The sequence below is a fragment of the Lolium perenne genome, chromosome 6 (assembly GCF_019359855.2).
Source record: "Lolium perenne isolate Kyuss_39 chromosome 6, Kyuss_2.0, whole genome shotgun sequence".
Classification (NCBI taxonomy): domain Eukaryota; kingdom Viridiplantae; phylum Streptophyta; class Magnoliopsida; order Poales; family Poaceae; genus Lolium; species Lolium perenne.
Window position 1 is genome coordinate 152159845 of NC_067249.2, and position 6370 is coordinate 152166214.

Sequence of the window (6370 nt, forward strand, 5' to 3'; positions counted from 1 at the left end):
GCCTTGCAGTTCCTTCGGGAGATGTGGCTGTGAACGCTGCTCCCATGGCTCCACATCCTGCCATGGCCATGTTGTACAACGCTTCTCTTGGATCTCCGGGAGGTGGCCTGGACGCTAAGATGAAAGCTTGTGTCGCCATGTATCCTGCTTCCGGTGTTTTTGGGATAATATTCCCCCTCGTGTCGATTGACATAAAGGACATGTTGAGGGTTTGGATTAGAGTCTCTTTCGGCTTCCGGTATATTTTGCAGCCGAGATCTTGCTCTCCTCCGAGCTTCTCTGTGACTATCTCCCGAAGTTTCTGAGTGTCAACTTAATTCTGCTCGTCGCCTGCTTGATGCGGAAGCTGCCTCCCTTCTTCTGTTCAAAGCAGTTGTCTGTTTTTCCAACTCTCTTCCAGCTCGGGCGAGTCTATATTGATAAGCTTGCAGTTCTTCGACTGTAGCAGTTGTCTCCATTGGTTCAGAGCCATCCAAAGCTTTCGCAGCTCTATCCCAGGCTGCTTGTTGAAGTTGAACTCTGGCACGTGGTGTGGGCCCGACATATTTAGTGCCCAAACCTCTCCTTAGATCTGAGGGATCGACATAGGGGTTTCCCAAATCGTCGAAAGCCTCTGATGTTTCCTCTTGATCGCGACTTGCTTCTCCAATGGCATAAACTTGGTGATATTTTGGAGTTTTCGCTTGTTTGGTTTGGTGACACCATCATAGAGATTGGTGAAGATTTTCCCAATAGAGATGGATTTGTCGATGAAGTCGAAGCTATCGGTGTCGCTCGAATCATCGCTTATATGGGAGTCCGCCGATGACTCGAAGGACATGTCGCTGAAGATTTTGGCGAGTTTTTCACTTGCCCCGCTGCCGATGAAACGTGGCGACGAAATCTCCTTGTCGCTTGACTCGACGGATGATACTGAGTTTGAGACAGCAGGACCAACCGCTGGTAATCCCGACGAGATCGGAACTTCGAGACGATACGATCCTTCTTTCTCGACGTGGAAGTGGAACTCTCCAAACGTCATCTTCATGGGCTCCTCCAGATACGCATATGCATCCAAACGGGAGGGCGGGTGAGGAATAAAATCAACGAGACCAGTTTCGATCTGTTTACCTCTGTCCATGATGTTGCTTGCTACTGATGAAGTCGACGATCTTGAACGTGCCATCGAGATCAGCTCCTTGTCGCCTCTACTTCCCACAGACGGCGCCAATTGACAAGGTGTCAACTTGTCAATGCCTACGAATTGTAGACTAGGTGTGGGGACCCCGGACTAGCTGTCCGAAATACCCTGTTATGTATACAGTTCACGTTCCCATGATCAGTGTGCCGTGAACACATAACTGAACTGATATCAAATTACATCATGCTTTACAAAATGGAATAAGAAAATTACAATAAAGTCACATGACCCATCTTTACAAGATAGCCTAGAAGGGCCTAATCTAATCATCAGAGTAGCAGAATCACTTCAGCAGCGTAGAGCCCAAGTCATCTGCCTTAACCCTACAGGCAACTGACTGGGAAGACGTTCCTAGCTCGCATAGACGTCGTCAACTCCTTCTTCATCTGTCGAAGTCCTCCAGGTCTGGCCAAGTAAATAGCCAGGGACAAAGCCGTGAGTACATTTGAATTGTACTCGCAAACCATCAAGAAGGTGATAACAATTCTAAATAAAGAAGACAAGAGAGGAAGAATAGTTTCTCTGGTGGATATAGCATGTGAAAGAGAATCAGTTTCTCTTGTGGATATAGCATCCCACATCACAGTTGAAGGGGACACTAAGAAAGTCCTATGACATCTCTATATCTTTGTTAAAGCAGAGTTCCTCTACATGAAACACTAGGAAGGGTCACCCTCTTTTGTTTCATTTTCCTCGACCATCTCCACATGGTCGGCACACCATCTTTTCCGTACCCTTCAGGTACTTCCAACACACATTTCCTTTGGAAATCATTTTCAAAACCAAAACTCGACACAGCTCTGTAACGGCCATCCCAACCGTCCATGACCGCGGACGCGGCTATTCGAATAGTTTTGACCCTGCAGAGTTTGCACACTTTCACCACAACTATCCGGATACCTATCGTGTGGGCATCATCCCCGCATAACGACATATGCCACGACGGATACCCGGACATAACCTTTCGCCCATTCGACTTAACACGAGGTCCTACCCTATGGAGTATGTACCTCCCCGGCACCGTGGCAGCTCACCTCCTCTAGAGCGTGGCTCCACCGCCAAGCCAGGAGACCCATAGTGTCTTCCGGACGGGTCTGCCCCGAAGGCCTCCCGTTATACTATTGTCCCAACCATGACAACCCGGACTCGGGGGTAACCGTACCCTTGTATAGTTGTGCGGTGCCTCATGCTAAGAAGAACAAACGTCAAGTTAAGCCCCGTGCCCACGTTGGAGTAGCTATGGTTGCGCTGTTTAGTTGTTCCGGGCGAATACAAAGAACCATGTGTCGTTTTTCTCAAAAACCCAAGTCACACACACCTTCCTCTTTCCAACCATCTTTGTCAAGATCCTTTCCTTTCATAAACCATACGCTTGGGTAAGATTGCCTCACCCAAGGTTTTCATAAACATTTACAACAAGGTAAACCTTGAGGGGTTCCCAATCTAAAGTTTCATGAGTTGAACTAATACAACACTATGGCCGAGATGAGGATCATCACGCCATTGAGGGTATGAAAAAGAGGTATTGGAGTGGATCATACTTGCTTGAGCTAAGCATGTATTATGACAACACAAGAGGAAATATACTTTCAGATTTGTGGTGTTATCTAACCCAATCAATAGATAGATAGGGATGAGAATTGACCAACACCAACACCATTAAGGGAAAACAGGCATACTCATCACAATTTGAGAATACACCAAAACATGGTATTGATACATCTACACTAGAAGGGGGTGTAGTATGAATCTTGTCCCGAGGTGGAACATATTCAAGCTAAATATAGAAAGCAAGTTGGATAGCAATGGCCATGATACCATACACCCAACCAATTACCAAGACCTTGACAAGATAAAACTACTAGAGGTACCATGCTTGCATTCAAGCATAGATGACAACAATATGGAGATCATCACACATAGAACCAAGATGCTATTGATAGCACAAGATGACATCCAAAGAGACATCATATCAGAGATCAAAAGATGGCTTGCCTTGGCTTATTTGTCCCTGGACTTCTTCAACTTCATCAATATAAGAATCCCGTCAATATAAATAAAATCCTTGTCCGAACCACTTCTTCTTCTTCTCCGGAATCGTTCGCATCTATCGTCGGAAAATATAAAAGGAACACAATCAATCACATTGCACCAATCATAACAAGCATGCAACATTCAACAATCAACAAGCAATAGCTAACCACCTTACTACGGGCTAACATACAAAGAACTTATAGATACTACAAAGCAACTAAAAGAGAACCCATTTTATTTACCTAGTAAAGGTATGAGAGTATCACAACTTAGCAATTGCCTCTCTCGGTATCACCATGGCACAACTAAGCATCCCCTGGTAGATAACATCATAAAGAGGACAAGTGCATTAGTTGGGAATTACAAACATTCATATTATTTTTTTGAAACATTTTTGGAAAAGCGGGAAATCATTCTCTCTATTTTGTAAAGCTTACACAACACTACACAAGAATAGGAAGCAAATGATATGCCCTACCATTTGAAGACTTAAGCAAAACAAAAGAGCTGATGTTAACTTGCAGAGGTTTTGTTTTGCAAGCATAAGACAAAGGTTGCCCATTTCTACTAAAAAGAATTGGTCAAGGGTTTTAAATAAACCGAAAAGTTTTGCTTCAACAAAGCATGTCACACATATACATTACTAACAGCAACAGAAATGTATGAACATAGACTAATAATATTTTTCCTAGATGGCCAGTACTAATACAAGACTAACCCAATTGGAATCACCCAAAAATATGAATCCTACAAATTTAGGAATTTCTTTGAATCTGACTGTACAGAAAACAAGATCTGTAAGCCATAAATCGTAGAAAAATCCTAAAAATATGAGACCACTGGCATTTGAAAGATAATTAAACAGAGATGCATACACAATTGGATTTGGGTTCAAATTGTTTCTGAAACTCTCAAAAATGGATTGACAATGTTACTGCATGTTTGTACCATTTGCTTTCTCTCTGGAGTTACAGAACAGATAAAGGTGTGAAACTTGTTTGAGAAGATTAAGAAAACATTCAGTAATCTTACAGAATTGGAATCACTCAATTAGGTTCAAAAATGGATTTTTGGTGATTTAAAAGCTAACAGCCATGTCTGCAGAACACACATAACAAGTTTAATTCACCCAAAATCTTACATAACTCATAAAAATATGAGGTCAGCTGCATATGAAAGGTATTGAAAAGATGGTTCTTACCCAATTGGTTTCATTCAAAAATTCATTCCCAAGCTCCTGGTTTAATTCGACAAAATCAGATCTGATCAGATCTTGATCTGTGAACCATTTCAGTTTCAGGAGGTCAATCGAAGTGAAACCACCGCCAAAATGAAGGTACTGAAGAGGGCTTTCACCTACAGCTGAGTTTGTTCAAAAAGGTTTTGTAAATCGGAACAAATCTAACAAACAGTGAATCTGCATGTTTACAGAACTTTATTTACCACGGACAATCCGTAACGAATTTGAGGATGAGACCAATGCCAAGTTGTAGATCTTTTCCGTATCTATCTGCGGAACTTTGAATCACTCGATTTGGATCTGCGCACGAGATTTGGTGAATTTTACAAGTTTGTACCAGAATCTGAAACAGCAAGATTACAGAAATTACTGCAGGGATTTGGACGAACTTTGCTCAAGAACTTCAGATCTGAGGATTGCTCATGCTTCTCCATGCTTGGACCAACATGCACCTGCATCAAGATCCAATCTTAGCAATGGAGGAAGAAGAAGAGGAGATTAAACCATCTAAGGTTGGGGAGAAGATGGAGAGGGAGGCTCTCATGGTGAGGGAAAGCTTGAGGGAGGAGGGAGTTGCATCTTGGAGAGGTTTCCATGGCCATGGCCGGCCATGCAAGCAAGGAGGGGCAGCAGCTCGTGGGAGAAGGAGGGGAGGGAGTGGGTGTGAGTGGAGAGAGCAAAAATGAGAGCAAAGGGGGAGGTGGCCGGCCAAGGAGGGGTTTTTATAGAGGGAGGGAGTGATGGCAGCCCCTTATTTGATTGGCCAAGGTGGGTGGCTGCCCATTTATTTGTTGGGGTAGTTGGGAGGCAAGGCTTGCAAGAGAAGGAAATGAGGAGGAGGGGCTGGCCGAATTTCAAGTCATGGCCGGCTCCTTTCTTGTCATGAGCAAGTGAGAAATGTGAGAGAGATGCACAACATCCATGTGAATAGATATGTGCATGATGTTGAGGAGAAAATGTCAAAGAGTGACTTTGATGATGATAAAAGATAGGGGTAGATACATATAGATAAAAAGGAGTATGAAGGTGACATAAATCTTCAATTCATGAGGTCAAGGTAGTGATGGAAAAGAATAGAGGATCGAGATGGGTATGATGAAATATAACTTGTTCTTCAAATAAGAGGTCAATTGGGAGGGATTTGAATTACTCCCTGAGTCTAGGGTTTAGTTGAAGGGAGTCCAATAGAAAGTATCAAGAGATCATCTACTTGATCAAGAGTTGGAGGATGAAGGAACATTATGGGGTAGATCAGAGATGTCCACAAGATGTGCAAGAGTTGTCATTTGAAATAGAACTTGTTTGAAAAGTATTTGAAACACCTCAATTGTCTAGGGACAATTGGGAATGAACTCAAGTGGAATGGAATTTGAAAATGTTGAGAGAACTAATTGGAACATAGGAGTTTAAAATGTTCTACTTACTTCCTCAAGTAAAGTAGAGTTTTATCAAATGTAAAATAAGCAAGAGGAAAAACAAGAAATGGTATAGGTATCATAAACAAGCCTTTTGCTGAAAAGAAAGTAAGATAGAAAATAATGTTTTAGAAATCAGTACTTGGCAGAAATGAGATGAAAAACAAAACCCATTTTAGTTCCTTGTTTTCTTTGAAGAAATATTTTGAGAAGCTTTAATAAAACTAGAAGTGGTTTTGTGGTCAAAACCAGAGAAGGAAGCAGTAGGGTTTTGAGAAGGAGAACTAATTTAGGGAGAAGTGTTCTCAAGGGTAGATGATGGCTACAAAATGTATCCATCATTCCCACTCTTGGTTTTGTGAAGATAAAACTTGAATAAAAACAAGAGGTAAAAGTGAAGGAAGTGATCTAGAGTTGAATCATTGGATAGGGTATAAGATCAAGTTGAATATATGTGATGCAAGGGTAGAATGAGACATGCAGGATGTGGAAATTGTAGAG

The 6370-nt window shown here is 42.2% G+C and overlaps 1 long non-coding RNA gene across 1 annotated transcript; it reads right to left on the reverse strand.

The window, feature by feature from the left end:
• Positions 1–1333: 1333 nt before the first annotated feature.
• LOC139832078 (uncharacterized) lies at positions 1334–5239 on the reverse strand. The gene is made up of 6 exons (XR_011746591.1): positions 4844–5239; positions 4658–4754; positions 4416–4570; positions 3457–3530; positions 3176–3287; positions 1334–1585 (listed from the first exon to the last, which is right to left on the reverse strand). It is a non-coding gene; the product is annotated as an uncharacterized lncRNA (long non-coding RNA).
• Positions 5240–6370: the final 1131 nt, after the last annotated feature.